The 16596-nt window shown below is 40.7% G+C and overlaps 1 non-coding gene across 1 annotated transcript; it reads right to left on the bottom strand.

The window, feature by feature from the left end:
• Positions 1–15102: 15102 nt before the first annotated feature.
• LOC112439899 (U6 spliceosomal RNA) lies at positions 15103–15212 on the bottom strand. Its single transcript, XR_003028129.1, has one exon. It is a non-coding gene; the product is annotated as a U6 spliceosomal RNA (small nuclear RNA).
• Between the last annotated feature and the right edge of the window lie 1384 nt (positions 15213–16596).

The following is a 16596-nucleotide window of genomic DNA, read 5'->3' as shown; positions in this document are numbered from 1 at the left end:
TGTTTCCAATTTTGGACTATTATAACAACTTTGTCAATGCATGTCTTTGCACCACGCCACCACTATTCCCATTAGTTAAGATTCCAAAAGTCCAATAGCTAGAACAGATGATATGTGCAATTAAAATTTTAATAGATATTGCCAAATTTCTAACATAAAAAGAGAATACCAACACTTTCACCAATATTCTTCCATCTCAACACACCCTTTCCAGCAATGTATATCATAAATCTTTTTAATGTTTGCTGATCTGATTGGTAATAATAATAATAAAATCTTTACTATCATTTAAACTTGCATCTCATTTATTCTAAGTAAAGAGACATTAAAATTTATTGTCCAAATAGGAAGTTTTCTTTTGTTTGTTTGTTTGTTTGTTTGTTTTTTGAGATGAGTTTTGCTCTTGTTGCCCAGGCTGGAGAATAATGGCGCGATCTCAGCTCACTGAAACCTCTGTCTCCTGGGATCAAGTGATTCTCCTGCCTCAGCCTCCCGAGTAGCTGGGATTACAGGCATGCACTACCACGCCCAGCTAATTTTATATTTTTAGTAGAGATGGAGTTTCACCATGTTAGTCAGGCTGGTCTCGAACTTCTGACCTCAAGCGATCCACTCGCCTCGGCCTCCCAAAGTGCTGGGATTACAGACGTAAGCCACAGCGCCCAGCCCCAAATAGGAAGTTTTCGAGACAAAAAGTGATACTAGTCATAATTTTACTGGACAAATACATGTAAACCAGGACTCTGCCAGGGAAATAGGCATATATGGTTACCCTAAATATAACAGATTTAAAGCACACATCAAACGGCTATTTGAATTTTTCTTCTATTAATTATGCACATTTGTCACTTGCTTATTTTTAAGTGGATCTTTTATTGATTTGTAGGCATACTTTATAGATACTGAATGTTAACATTTTCTCATTATTATCTAGAATATGTTATAAAAATTGATTCAAGGCCGGGCACAGTGGCTGACACCTGTAATCCCAGCACTTTGGGAGGCCGAGGCAGGCGGATCACTTGAGGTCAGGAGTTCGAGACCAGCCTGGTCAACATGGTGAAACCCCATCTCTACTAAAAATACAAAAATTAGCCTGGTGTAGTGGTACATGCCTGTAATCCCAGCTACTGGGGAGGCTGAGGCAGGAGAATTGCTCAAACCCGGGAGGCAGAGGTTGCAGTGAGCTGAGATGGTGCATTGCACTCCAGCCTGGGCGAAGAAGCGAGACTCTGTCTCAAAAAAAAAAAAAAAAAAAAAAAAAATTGATTCAAAAAGTTGCAGGAAACCTGAATAAATTAAATAACTATAGAAGAGAATTGGAAACGTTGCCAAAAATCTACCACCAAAAAAGGACTACACTAATATAGTTCTATTGGGCCTATAAGGAGTTTACTATTTCTGTTATTTTAAACTATTATTAAACTTAGCAAAGAAAAAGACAAAGCACTTCCAAATTCATTTTGTAGGACTGATTTTATTAAATACAAAAAAGAACAATAAACTATCTCAATACTAAACAAATGCTAAATGAAAAACAAAATAATCCAATAGGTTTTGTTATATGATAAAAGAATCTTTGAACATTAAGAAACTTATAATGATAGATACTGGAAATCATTTCATAATATTTTATCAGCTCTTCTGATTTAAAGAAAAAATTAATAATCCAGAAATAAAAGTAAATATTCTTATTATTATTATATATATGTAAATAGGTATCGATATGGTTTGGCTCTGTGTCCCCACCCAAATCTCATCTCAAATTTTAAACCCCATAAACCCCATAATCTCCAAGTGTCTTGGGAGGGATCTGGTAGGAGGTCACTGGATCATAGAGGTGGTTTCCCCCATGCTGTTCTCATGACAGTGAGTGAGTTCTCATGAGATCTGATGGTTTTATAAGGGGCTCTTACCCCTTCATTCTCTCTCTCTCCTGCCACCTTGTGAAGCAGGTGCCTTCTTTCCCCTCCACCATGATTGTAAGTTCCCTGAGGCCTCCCCAGCCATGCAGAACTGTGAGTCAATTAAATCTCTTTTCTTTACAAATTACCCAATCTAGGGTAGTATCTTTGTACCATTGTGAAAACAAAATAATACAGTAAATTGGTACCAGTAGAGTGGGGTACTGCTATAAAGACAAACTGAAAATGTGGAAGTGACTTTGAAACTAGGTAACAGGCAGAGGTTGGAGCAGTTTGGAGGGCTCAGAAGAAGACAGGAAGATATGGGAAAGTTTGGAACTTCCTAGAGATTTGTTGAATGGTTTTGACCAAAATGCCGATAGTGATGTGGACAGTGAAGTCCAGGGTGAAGTGGTCTCAGATGGAGATGAGGAACTATATTAGTCTGTTCTCATGCTGCTAATAAAGACATACCTGAGACTGGGCAATTTATAAAGTAAAGATGTTTAATGAACTCACAATTCCTCATAGCTCAGGAGGCGTCATTCATGGCAGAAGACGAAGGAAGAGCAAAAGGACATCTTACGTGGTGGCAGACAAAAGAAAGCTCCTGCAGGGAAACTCCCCTTTATAAAACCATCAGATCTCTTGAGATTTATTCACTATCACCACAACAGCACAGGAAAAACCTGCCCCCATGATTCAATTACCTCCCACTGGGTCCCTCCCACAACACTTGGGGATTATTATAATTCAAGATGAGATTTGGGTGGAGACACAGAGCCAAACCATATCAGGGATTTATTGGAAACTGGAGCAAAATCACTCTTACTATGCTTTAGCAAAGAGACCAGTGGCATTTTGCCCCTGCCATAGAGATGTGTGAAACTTTGAACTTGACAGAGATGATTAGGGTATCTGGCAGAAGAAATTTCTAAGCAGCAAAGTGTTCAAGAAGTGACAGAACATAAAAGTTTGGAAAATTTGCAGCGACACCATGTGGTAAAAAAAAAAAACCCATTTACTCATTTTCTGGGGAATAATTCAAGCTGCTGCCGAAATTTGCATAAGTAATGAGGGGCCAAAATGTTAATTGTTAAGACACTGGGGAAAATGTTTGCAGGGCATGTCAGAGGTCTTCACAGCAGCTCCTCCCATCACAGGCTCTGAGGCCCAGGAGGAAAAAATGGCCCCACTGCTCTGTGCAGCTTCAGGACTTAGTGCCCAGCTTCCCAGCCACTCTAGCTCTAGCCATGGCTAAAAGGAGCCAAGGAACAGTTCAGGCTGTTTCTTCAAAGGAAGTAAGCCCCAAGCCTTGGCAGCTTCCATGGGGTGTTGGGCTTGTGGGTGCATAGAAGTCAAGAATTGAGGCCTTGGAACCTCTGCCTAGATTTCAGAGGATGTATGGAAATGCCTGGATGTCTATACAGAAGTCTGCTGCAGAGGCAGAGCCCTCATGGAGAACTTCTGCTAGGGCAGTACAGAAAGGAAATGTGGGGTTGGAGCCTACACACAGAGTACCCACTGGGGCATTGCCTAGTGGAGCTGTGAGAAGAAAGCCATCACCCTCTAGACCCCAGAATGATAGATCCACCTACAGCTTGCACCATGCACCTGGAAGAGCTGCAGGCACTCAATGCCAGCCGATGAAGGAGCTTCCCAAGGCCATGGGAGCCCACCCCTTGCATCAGCATGTCCTGGATGTAAGACTTGGAGTCAAAGGAGATTATTATAGAGCTTTAAGATTTAATGGCTGCCCCACTGAATGTCGAACTTGCATGGGGCCTCCACTCCCTTTGTTTTTGATTTTACAGGCTCATAGGCAGAAAGAACTTGCCTTGTGTCAGATAAGACTTTGGACTTGGACTTTTGAGTTAATGCTGAAATGAGTTAAGAATTTGGTGGACTGTTGGGAAGGCATGATTGGGTTGAAATGTTAAAAAGACATAAGATTTGGGAAGGAGCAGGGCTGCAATGATATGGTTTGTCTCTGTGTCCCCACCCAAATCTCATCTTGAATTGCAATCTCCATAATCTCCATGTGTCGAGAGAGGGGCCTGGTGAGAGGTGATTGGATCACTGGGGTGGTTTCCCCCATGCTGTTCTCATGATAGTGAGTGAGTTCTCACAAGATCTGATGGTTTTATAAGGGGCTCTTCCTCCTTCACTATCTCTCGCTCTCTCTCTCTCTCTCCTGCCACCTTGTGAAATAAGGTGCCTGCTTCCCCTTCAGCCATGATTGTAAGCTTCCTGAGGCCTCACCACCCATACAAAACTGTGAGTCATTTAAACCTCTTTTCTTTATTAATTACCCAGTCTCAGGTAGTATCTTTGTAGCAGTGTGAAAATGGACTAATGCAGATATAGATAAATAGACAGATTACGTTAAAATACCTCCAAAAAATATACAAAGTAAAACACACATCATATTTCATAGTGAAACATCAAAGGCATTCCAACTAAAGTCAGAAAAAAGGTAAATATGCCTATTAACACCATCATCATTTAACACTGTTCTATAGATTCTAACTAATGCAATAAAACAAGAAAAATAAATAAGAAAAATAAACAGTATAAAGGAGAAAAGATTATAACATTTATAAATGATATTGTCTCACTAGAAAGTCTCAGAGATGTTAAGTGGATTCAGCAGAGTGGCCAAATTCAAAATCCAATAGCATTCCTACATGCCAATAGCATCTAATTAGAAATGTAACTTCTGCCAGGTGCAGTGGCTCATGCCTGTAATCCCAGCACTTTGGGATGCCAAGGCAGGTGGATCACTTGAGGTCAGGAGTTCAAGACCAGCCTGGCCAACATGGTAAAACCCCATCTCTACTAAAAGTACAAAAATTAGCTGGGCGGTTGTGGCACATGCCTGTAATCCCAGCTCCGGAGGCTGAGGCAGGAGAATCACTTGAGCCTGGGAGACAGAGGCTGCGGTGAGCCAAGATCGCCCCACTGTGCTCCAGTCTGAGAGACAGAGTGAAACCCTGTCTCAAAAAAAAAAAAAAAAAAAAAAAAAGGAATGTAACTTCAAAAAGAGCCTGTTCCACGTAGCAACAAAGAAGTAAGCCTTAAGAAATCAACCTTAAAAAATGTACAAGTCCTAAGTGACGAAAATATAAAATTTTACCAAAGGGTTAGGGGTTGGGGTAGAGACCTAAAAGGGAGTCTATGTTTCTGAATAAAAATATTTGAATGAATCTAGATATTTAATGCAGTTTCAATCAAGATTGAAAATGTTTTACTAGGCCAATTGATGCTAAAGTTCATCTAGAAGAATAAATGCAGCTGAAAGCAAGACATTTTTTGGAAAGAAAAAAAAGAATATTGGACTCACCCTACCACTCATTTAAATGTACTATAAAATTGTTGTAATGTAAAAGTCTGGTAATGACCCAAGAGCAAATAAATTGATTGGCAGCATAGAATAGAAACAGACTCAGTTATATGCTGGCATTGACATTATGAAAAAGTTAATATTCCTGACCTGTTAGGAAATAATGTAGTATACAATAAATGGTACTGGGACAATTAGTTAACTATGTGGCAAAAATTAGGCTCCATCCCTGTGTTAATTTCCTATTACTGCTGTTACAAATTACCACAAACTAGATAGTTTGAAACAACATGTTTATTCCTACAGTTCTGGAGTACAGAGGCTCAAAATCAAGGAACACAGTCTAAGGTATGGGCAGGACCCTCCCTCCAGAAGCTCTAGGGGGAAATTCTTCCTTGCCTTTTCTAGCTTTTAGGGCTGCATTCCTTGCACTCCTTGGCTCCAGGCCCCTTCCTCCATCTCCAGGGCAGCAGCATAACATCTTCAAGTCTCTCTCTCTGCTCCGTCTTCACATGGCCTCTTCCTCTTCTTTGTCAAATTTCCTTCTGCCTTCCTCTTTTAAGGACACTTGTGATGACATTTAAGGCCCACCCAGTTAATCCAGGATAATCTCCCCATCTCAGCACCCTTAACTTAATTGTATCTGTAAAGTCACTTTTGCCATATAAAGTAACATTCACATTTTTCAGGGATTAGAATTTGGACATATTTGGGAGCTGTTATTCAGCCTACTGTAATCTCTAACCCACACAATGCCTAAAATAAACCCCAGATTGATTAAAGATAAACTACAAAAACTAATTTTTTTTTAATTTTTATTTTAAGTTCAGTAGTGCAAGTGCAGGTTTGTTACACAGGTTAACTTATGTCATGGGAGTTTGTTGTACAGATTATTTCATCACTCAGGTATTAAGCCTAGTATCTATTAGTTATTTAGCTATTTTTCCTGATCCTCTCCCTCTTCCCACCCTCCATCCTCCAAAAGGCCCCAGTGTGTGTTGTTCCCCTTTATGTGTCCATGTGTTCTCAAAAAAACTGATTGAATTTTAGGAAAATATTTTCCTGACTGAGGGGTCTCATGGTTGAGAAATGGAGTGAGAGAGACTTTCTGCATAAATCTAGGCAAGAAACAATTTTTAAAATTTGTAAAACAATAAGTATTATATGAATACCCAGTTTTATTGCCTTTAGATTAGGAAATTCATCTTATGTTTTTCATTTATTTTATTTATTTATTTATTTGAGACAGGGTCTCATTCTGTCACCCAGGCTGGAGTGCAGTGGCATGATCACAGCTCACTGAAGCCTCTAACTCCTGGGCTCAAGCAATCCTCCCATCTCAGCCTCCTGAATAGCTGGGACCACAGGTGCACACCACCATGTCTGGCTATTTTTAAAAAATTTTTTGGTAGAGAAAATGTTTCACTCTGTTGGCTGGGCTGGTCTCAAATTCCTGGGCTCAAGTGATTCTCCCACCTCAGCCTCCCAAAGTGCTGGGATTACAGGTGTGAGCCACCACTCCCAGACTTCTTATGTTTTTTAATAGAATTTAAATTTAACGAGGTTAGTGAAGACATGAGGTTCAAATTTCACAAGTAATTTCTAGGTGTTCATTTGAATGTGTAATAAGGAATAAAGTTACCCCTATTTAAAAAAAATTAAATTAGGATTATGAAGAAAAGAGTAACATGACCTCTAATAAAGAAGAGTTTCCACTTATTGCATTTTTAAAATTTTTCAAACTCCAAGTGAGGTAATTTACATGCACTTACCATGGTTCCACTCAATCTGGTCCTTGTTTATATCTCTTAACTTAATTGTAGAAGCACTCTTCCTAGCTTACACACCCCTTATACTCCAGGCAGTCTGGCTTTTCTGTTCTTTGATCCACCAAGCTTGTTCTGACCTGAGAGACCTTACTGGCTGGGCTCTTCTGAAGGACCCAGCCTTTTGAAGACCTATTGGTGGGTCTCCAAAAGGCTGGCTCCTTCAGCTTTGTTCAGGCTTTATTCTATTCAGGTTTTAGCTCAAATATCACCTCTTCAGAGAGATCTTCTCTGACCATCCAGTCTAATGTGGTTCTTCCATCTGATCCCCAAATCCCTGGTTACATAATTGATTTGGACAGCTGATCTGTTTAGCTAGCCATGCATCGCTCTCTGATACATATCACTCTGGAAGCTTTGCACTGGGTTACATAGTGCAATTTTCCCAGGTAGACTGTAAAGTTTCTCTTACCAAATGCACGTGAGTTGTCATGCCCTCCTGTTTAGAGAAATTCCATGATTTATTATTTTGGAACATGAAGAAATCTTCTCTAATTGAATATATGCAATCCTCCAATTTACTAAGCATTTGGGGATTTTCATACTTAAGGCTTTCCAAAAGAGTACACACCTATAAATTTGTGCCTTGAAAATGCTATGACTGGCAAGGCGTGATGGCTCATGCCTATAATCCTAGCGCTTTGGGAGGCCAAGGTGGGTGGATCACCTGAGGTCAAGAGTTTGAGACCAGCCTGGTCAACATGGTGAAACCCTGTCTCTACTAAAAATACAAAAATCAATCGGGCATGGTGGCAGATTCCTGTAATACCAGCTACTCAGGAGGCTGAGGCAGGAGAACCGCTTGAACCTGGGAGGTAGAGGTTGCAGCGAGCCAAGATCACGCCATTACACTCCAGCCTGGGTGAAAGTGAAAACTCCATCTCAAAAAAAAAAAAAGAAAAAGAAAAAAAGAAAAAGAAAATGCTTCATTTTCATTATTATATTTTATAATAAAATTACTCTGGGAAAAGGCAATGCGATCAACCCTACATGAGATAATGACTGACATTTATTTGAAATGATTTAGGAATGTAGAGAAACCGTATCACTAAATATCTCAAAGGAAACATTTTAGGCCATTTATAGTATCATTATTTTACTTAAGAATTTTAGGTGACCTTAATCTCAGAGGCAAAGGCTGAAGTTATACAAAATGGCCAGGCACAGTGGCTCATGCCTATAGTCATAGCACTTTGGGAGACTGAGGTGGGTGGATTGCTTGAGCCCAGGAGTTCAAGACCAGCCTGGGCTACATGGTAAAACCTCATCTCTACAAAAAATACAAATATTAGCCGGGTGTGGTGGTGCATGCTTGTAGTCCCAGCTACCTGGGAGGCTGAGGTGTGAGGATCATCTGAGCCAATGAAGTCAAGGCTGCAGTGAGCCAAGATCACACCACTGCACTCCAGCCTGGCTGGCAGAGCGAGACTCTGTCTCAAAAAGAAAAAAAATTAAGTTAGACAAAATGATCTTGTTATACTTTTCCTCATATTCTTTTTTTTTTTTTTTTTTTTTTGAGACGGAGTCTCGCTCTGTCGCCCAGGCTGGAGTGCAGTGGCGCGATCTCGGCTCACTGCAAGCTCCGCCTCCCGGGTTCACGCCATTCTCCTGCCTCAGCCTCCCGAGTAGCTGGGACTACAGGCGCCCGCTACCACGCCCGGCTAATTTTTTGTATTTTTAGTAGAGACGGGGTTTCACCGTGTTAGCCAGGATGGTCTCGATCTCCTGACCTCATGATCTGCCCGCCTCGGCCTCCCAAAGTGCTGGGATTACAGGCGTGAGCCACCACGCCTGGCCACCTCATATTCTTAATACATTGAATATTTTTATTCAATGTAAATTTTTCTGTATAATATTTTGTATAACTTGTATACTTCAAGTTATACAAAATGGTCAGGCACAGTGGCTCATGCCTATAGTCACAGCACTTTGGGAGACTGAGGTGGGTGGATTGCTTGAGCCCAGGAGTTCAAGACCAGCCGGGGCTACATGGTGAAACCTCATCTCTACAAAAAACACAAATATTAGCCGGGTGTGGTTGTGCATGCTTACAGCCATCACATGAGCCATCACATGAGACTATTTAAGATGGAGTTGCTCTGGTTCAAACGCCTCTGACACTTCCATAAATAACTTAATGACTATATATTTTGTAGGCTATCACTGTCTATGATTCTCTGAGAGACAAGTCCATGATCATTGCAGAACCTTAAAGTAGTGGTACCACACCACTTGTTTCATTACATCTCATGGATACAAAGCAGATTTTCTAAGTGCAATAAGAAGGGCGAAAACAAACTGAACAAAGCGATAAAAGAAATCACATCTTTGGCCGGGTGCGTTGGCTGATGCCTGTAATCCCAGCACTTTGGGAGGCTGAGGTGGGCGGATCACCTGAGGTCAGGAGTTTGAGACCAACCTGCCCAACAGGGCGAAACCCCATCTCTACTAAAAATACAAAAATTAGCCATGTGTGGTGGCGCGCGCCTATAGTCCCAGCTACTTGGGAGGCTGAGGCAGGAGAATTGCTTCAACCCAGGAGGCGGAGGTTGCGGTGACCCGAGATCGTGCCACTGCACTCTAACCTGGGTGACAGAATAAGACTCTGTCTCAAAAGAAAAAAAAGAAAAGAAAAGAAATTGTATGTAGGCTATTACTACAACTACATAAAATTTTGTTGCTTTTTTGTTTGTTTGTGTTCTTGGGTTTGTTTGGTTTTTTTTGTCCTTAAATAGCATAGGTTCACGACTCAGGATAACTTTACTTTGGCCCCAGGTTAGGTCTCCCAAAAGGTTTCCCAGCAGTCAAGTCCTGGAGTCTCCTGCTGAGTCACCATGAAGCAGACCTCTACCTTGAGAGGCCTTGTTATCACCCCAATTCTTGACTTCTTCTGGTACCACCATCTCCTGTCACCTGAGCTACATAAAATGTTGAATTCATGTTGACTACTTGAATCTAATGGCTAGGATGCAGTGATGCTGCTAAACACCTTACAATGCACAGGAGAGCCCCCAGGAAAAAAGAATTATCTAGCCCTAATGTCAATAATGCCACTATTGACAAACCTTGGCAGAAGGGTAACAGGGTGATTTGTTTTCCTTAAAAAAGGTCTGTTGTTGGCTGGGCATGGTGGTGCACACCTGTAGTCCTACCTGCTCAGGACTAGGCATAAGGATTGTTTGAGCCCAGGAGTTTGAGGCTACAGTGAGCTGTGATCACACCACTGCACTTCAGCCTGGGCAACAGAGCAAGACCATGTCTTAAATTACAAACAAACAAACAAAAATCTGTAGTCTGCTCATCTGCTCATTAGAAGGAAAGGAGGAAAGGAAGGGAAGGAAGAAATGGAAAAGAAAGGAAATAAAGGGATAGAAGGCTATGGGAGAGAAGATGATAAAAAATCAGACATAAAGATAATTGAAAGTAAAGATACCTTATTTCTACTCCCATCTCTACAATTGACTGCCAGTGTGACGTCGACAAGCCACAGATTCTTTGGGAGTCGGTTTCCTCACTGGTAATATAGGGAATGGAGCTAGTTAGCCTGCTTCTGAGGTTCTTTCAGTTCAAAACTTATATGACATTATCTTGGATAGTCAAGCAGACTTAGGAAAAAATTAAGTTTTAATGCTGTATGTGCTCATAGCTATCTTTCTTTTAACATAGAGACCGGGTCTCACTGTTTTGCGCAGGCTAGTCTTGAACTCCTCAACTCAAGCAATCCTCTCTTCTTGGCCTCCCAGAGTGCTGGGATTACAGGCGTGAGCCACCACAACCGGCCCTCATGGCTGGTTTTAAGTCGTGGCATTCTGTGCTATCATGGACACAGTACAGAGTTTCTGTTTTTATCAACGTTTTTGGCATAAGTCACAGCGCCAGTTTAAACAATTCCGGCCCCATTGTTAGACTTTTTGTGAGGCATTGACAACAGAAAAAAGTAATATTGTCCATTTTTTCAGTGCTCTTCTGTCAAAATTTCAAATTTTTTTTTTAATTAAGAAAGAATACATAGATCTGAACTCTCTTAAAAATTATCTGTTATGGGTATAAATGGGCAGGGAAACTGGCTTGGAATAAAGCAAATTAAAAGACATAAAAAAAACTGACTCTCCAGTCTAGCACATAAGGAGCTTAGAAGTTGCTACTCTGTCCTAACGAGTAAAAGGCTGAACAAACTGAAAAAAAATCAACAATATTTTTAGATCTATTACAGAGGTGAAGTCAAAGGGCTAAGTGCTGCCCCCAAAACTGAAGAGACAGATAGGTAAATGCAGAGAATCGCAACTTAGCAGAGCAGAAACCACCCCAGGAACTAGTGCTGGAGTAGGAAAAGTGGAACTGTACTTCACAAACTGCTGGAAACTAGGTATAGACAAACGTGAGTTTAAATCTCCAGGGGGACCCAGTCTTTGGGGCCCCCACTCTTTGGGAAGCTTTACTTCCAGGTGCCTGACCTGGTTCTTACGGTGAATTTTTGGAGAAAAATCCCTTCATGCTTCCTGCAGGGGGAGGAGGAAAGGAACCATTTTGAAACAAACCAGAGCACTCTGTTCTGAACAAGGTCTGCTCTCAGGAGAAACTATGTTTCAGAGTCTGCCCAGCTGGGGTTTTATCACAACCTAACCTACTGGAGGAAAGGAAAATATGTAACTCCAGCCTACTGTATCCATCCTGTCCCACCTAAGGGGAAAAAAACCCTGAAACAGCAACGGGACAGCTCACAGACCAGACGCGCAGACTACCAAAAGATGGAGACCTAATCGCAGGATGATAGACACTTCCTGTCCCCCCACATTTCACCACTCCATTACTAAGGCAGTTTCTTGTATCTAGTACAGCATGTCCACCTTTCAACAACAATTTATAAAAAATACTGAAAGGAGAAAAAAAAAACCCTACAATTTGAAAAGACTAAAATAAACATCAAAACCAGAGTCTGATATTTAGGAACGTTAGAATTACTAAGCCAGGAATTTTTAAGAACTATGATTACTATGCTAAGGACTTTAAAGGGAAAACATGCAAGAGCAGGTGGATAATGTGAGCAGAATGATGGAAATTCTAAGATACAATCATGGACAATGCTAGAGATCAAAATACTGTAACAGAAAAGAAGAATGCCTTTGATGGACTTCTTAGCAGACTGGATGTGCCTGAGGAAGGAATCTCTGAGCTTGAGGATGTGAAATAGAAACCTCCCAAACTGAAAAGCAAAGACAGAAAAGACTGGAAGAAAAAAAAAACAGAAGAGAATATCTAAGAACCATGAGACAGCCACTGTATGTGTAACATACAATAATGGGAATACTAGAAGGAAAAGAAACAGAAGGAAGAGGATCAATATTTTATGCAATAATAACTGAGAATTTTCCCCAAATTAATGTCAGACACCAAACAACAGATCCAGAAAGCTCAGAGAACACTGAGCAGGATCAATGCAGGAAAAATGACACCTAGGCACATCGTATTCAAATGCCAGAAAACTAAAGATAAAGGAAAAATCCTGAAGGAAGCCAGAGGAAATACAGAGGAGCAGAGTAAGAATTACATTTGACGTCTCAGAAACTGTAAGCAAGAAGACAGTAGAGTAAAATAGTTACAATGATGACAGAAAAAAACCACCAGCCTAGAACTCTGCGCCCTGTGAAATTATCTTTGAAAAGTAAGGAAAAATGAAGACTTTCTCATGTAAAAATTGAGCAAATTTTTTGCCAGTAGATCTGCCTTGCAAGAAATGTAAAAATAAGTTTTTCAGAGAGAAGGAAAATAATCTAGGTCAGAGACATGGATCTACATGAAGAAAAAGAAAAACATCAGAAAAGGAATAAGTAAAGGTAAAATAAAAACTTTTATTTTTCTCATTTTTAATTGGTCTGACAGTAGACAGTTTGTTCAAAATAGTAATAGCAACAGCAACAATGTATTTGAAGTTTGTTCAAAATAGTAATAGTAACAATGTGCTTATGTGTAAATGAAAGGAATGACAGTAATGATACAAGGGATGGAAGGAAGGAATTAGGAAAGTTTTGTAATTGTAAGACACTTGCACTCCTCGCAGAGCAGTATAGCGTTACAAGGATACCAGGGGGATATTGTGGGTTTGGCTCCAGACCACTGCAATAAAGCAAATATTGCAATAAATTGAGTTATGTGAATTTTTTGTCTCCCAGTGCATATAAAAGCTATGTTTACCCTATACTGTAGTCCATTAAGTGTGCAGTTACATTATGTCATAAAAAATGATGTACCAGCCAGGTGTAGTGGCTCACGCCTCTAATCCCAGCACTCTGGGAGGCTGAGGCAGTTGGATCACCTGAGATCAGGAGTTCAAGACCAGCCTGGCCAACATGGTGAAACCCTATCTCTACTAAAATAAAAAAAATTAGCCAGGCATGGTGGTGGGCGCCTGTAATCCCAGCTACTTGGGAGGCTGAGGCAGGAGAATCGCTTGAAACCGGGAGGCGGAGGTTGCAAAGAGCAGAGATCGACCCATTGCACTCCAGCCTGAACAACAAGAGCGAAAATCCACCACAAAAAAAAGTCTGGGTGCGTTGGCTCACGCCTGTAATCCCAGCACTTTGGGAGGCCGAGGCAAGCAGATCACCTGAGGTCGGGAGTTTGAGACCAGCCTGACCAACATGGAGAAACCCCGTATCTACTAAAAATACAAAAATTAGCTGGGCGTGGTGGCGCATGCCTGTAATCCCAGCTACTTGGGAGGCTGAGGCAGGAGAATAGCTTGAACCTGGGAGGCGGAGGTTACAGCGAGCCAAGATTGCGCCATTGCACTCCAGCCTGGACAACAAGAGCTAAACTCCGTCTCAAAAAAAAAAAAAAAAAGTACCTACCTTAATTTAAAAATACTTTAATGCTAAAAAATGCTAATGATCATCAGATCCTTCAGCAAATTATAATCTTTTTTCTGGTGGAGGCTCTTGCCTCATTGTTGATGGCTGCTGACTGATCAGGGTAGTGGTTGCTGAAGGTTGGGGTGGCTGTGGCAATTTCTTAAAATAAGACAACAATGAAGTTTGCTGTATCAATGGACTCTTTGTTTGATGGAAGATTTATCTGTAGCATGCAATACCATTTGATAGCATTTGACCTACAGTAGAATTTCTTTCAAAACTGGAGCCAATCCTCTCAAAACATATCACTGTTTTATTGACTAAGTTTCTGTAATGCTCTATATCAATTGTTGTCATCTCAACAATGTTCACAGTATCTTCCCCAGAAGTTTCCTTATCAAGAAACCACTTTCTTTGCTCATCCATAAGAAGCAACTCCTCATCTCATCAAGTTTGATCATGAGATTGCAGCAATTCAATCCCATCTTCAGGTTCCACTTCTAGTTATCTTGCTATTTCCACTACAACTGCAGTTACTTCTTCCACAGAACTCTTGAACCCCTTCAAGTCATCTGTGAAGGGGTTAGCATCAACTTCTTTCAAACTCCTGTTAATGTTCATATTTTGACCTCCTCTCATGAATCATGAATGTTTTTAATAGCATCTAGAATAGTGAATGTTTTCCAGATTTTCAATTAATTTTTCCAGATCCATCTGAGGAATCACTATTTGTGACAGCCATAGCCTTATGAAATATATTTCTTAAATACTAATACTTGAAAGTTGGAATGACTCCTTGATCTGTGGGTTGCAGAATGGATGTTGTGTTAGCATGCCTGAAAACAATATTAATCTCCTTGTACATCTCCATCATTACTCTTGGGTGTCCAGGTGCCTTGTCATTGAGCAGTAATAATTTGAAAGGAATCCTTTTTTTTTTGAGCTGTAGGTCTCAACAATGGGCTTAAAATATTCAGTATACCATGCTGCAAACGGATGTGCTGTCATCCAAGCTTTGTAGTTCCATTTCTAGAGCACAGGCAAAGTAGATTTAACATGATTCTTAAGGGCCCTAGGATTTTGGAGTGGTACATGAACATTGGCTTCAACTTAAAATCACCAGCTGCCTTAGCCCCTAACAAGAGAATCAACCTGTCCTTTGAAGTGTTTGCTTGTTTGTTTGTTTTATGGAATGCTTCACTAATTTGCACATCATCCTTGTGCAGGGGCCATGCTAATCTTCTCTGTATCATCCCAGTTTTTTTAGTATATGTGCTGCCAAAGCCAGCACCCTTTGAAGTTTCGAAGACAGGCACTGTCTTTTTCTCTCTAGTTGTAAAGGTCCTAGATAACATCTTCTTCCAATACAACATTTCTTTCCCCCCACTGAAAATCTGTTTTAAGGATAGCCACATTTCATCAACTATCTTAAGTAGATCTGGAAAACTTGCTGCAGCTTCTACATCAGCACTTGCTGCTTCCCCTCACACTTTTATGTTGTGGAGAAGGCTTCTTTTCTTAAACCTAATGAATCAGCCTCTGCTAGCTTCTAATTTTCTTCTGCAGCTTTCTTACCTATCTCAGCCTTCATAGACTTGAACAGTTAGGTCCTTTGCTTGGATTAGGCTTTGGATAAAGGAATGTTGTGGCTGGTTTGATCTTCTACCCAGACCAGTAAAACTTAACTCCATATCAGCAATAAAGTTGTTTTGCTTTCTTAGCATTGTGCATTCACTGGAGTACACTTTTAATTTCCTCCAAGAACTCTTCCTTTGCATTCACAACTTGGCTAATGGTTTGCCGCAAGACAACTAGCTTTCCGTCTATACAGACTTTTCAAAATGCCTTCCTCATTAACCATAATTATTTCTGGCATTTGATTTAAAGTGAGAGGCTGGGTGTGGTGGTTCATGCCTGTAATCCCAGTACTTTGGGAGGCTGAGGTGGGCAGATCACCTGAGGTCAGGAATTCGAGACCAGCCTGGCCAACATGGCGAAATCCCATCTCTACTAAAAATAGAAAAATTAGCTGATGTGGTCACACGTGTCTGTAGTCCCAGCTACCTGGGAGGCTGAGGCAGGATAATCTCTGGAACCTGGGAGGCAGAGCTTGCAGTGAGCCGAGATCACACCACTGCACTCCAGCCTGGGTGACAGAGCAAGACTCTATCTAAAAAAAAAAAAATATATATATATATATATATATATATATATATATATATATATATACACACATACACACACACACATATTGTGAGAATTACCAAAATGTGACACAGAGACACAAAGTGAGCAAATGCTGTTGGAAAAATGGTACCAATAAATTTACCTGATGCAGGGTTGCCACAAACCTCCAATTTGTAAAAAGCACAGTATTCACAGAGTGCAATTAAGCAAGGTATGCCTGTATTCAAAAGTGGACTTGAATTCATTGTAAGTGTATATTGCAAATTTTAGGGCAACCACTTTAAAGATTTTAAGAAGCAGCATAAGTGACCAGGTGCACTGAATCACGCCTGTAATCCCGACACTTTAAGAAGTGGAGGGAGGAGGACTGCTTGAGCCCAGGAGTTCAAGACCAGTCTGGACAACATAGCGAGACCCTGTCTCTACAAAAAGTTTAAAAATTAGCCAGGCACAGTGGCGTGCACCTATAATCTCAGCCATTTGGGAGG

The sequence above is a fragment of the Pan paniscus genome, chromosome 4 (genome assembly GCF_029289425.2).
Source record: "Pan paniscus chromosome 4, NHGRI_mPanPan1-v2.0_pri, whole genome shotgun sequence".
Lineage (NCBI taxonomy): Eukaryota > Metazoa > Chordata > Mammalia > Primates > Hominidae > Pan > Pan paniscus.
The sequence above is the reverse complement of the archived record's forward strand: the minus strand, read 5'-3'. Positions and strand labels throughout refer to the sequence as shown.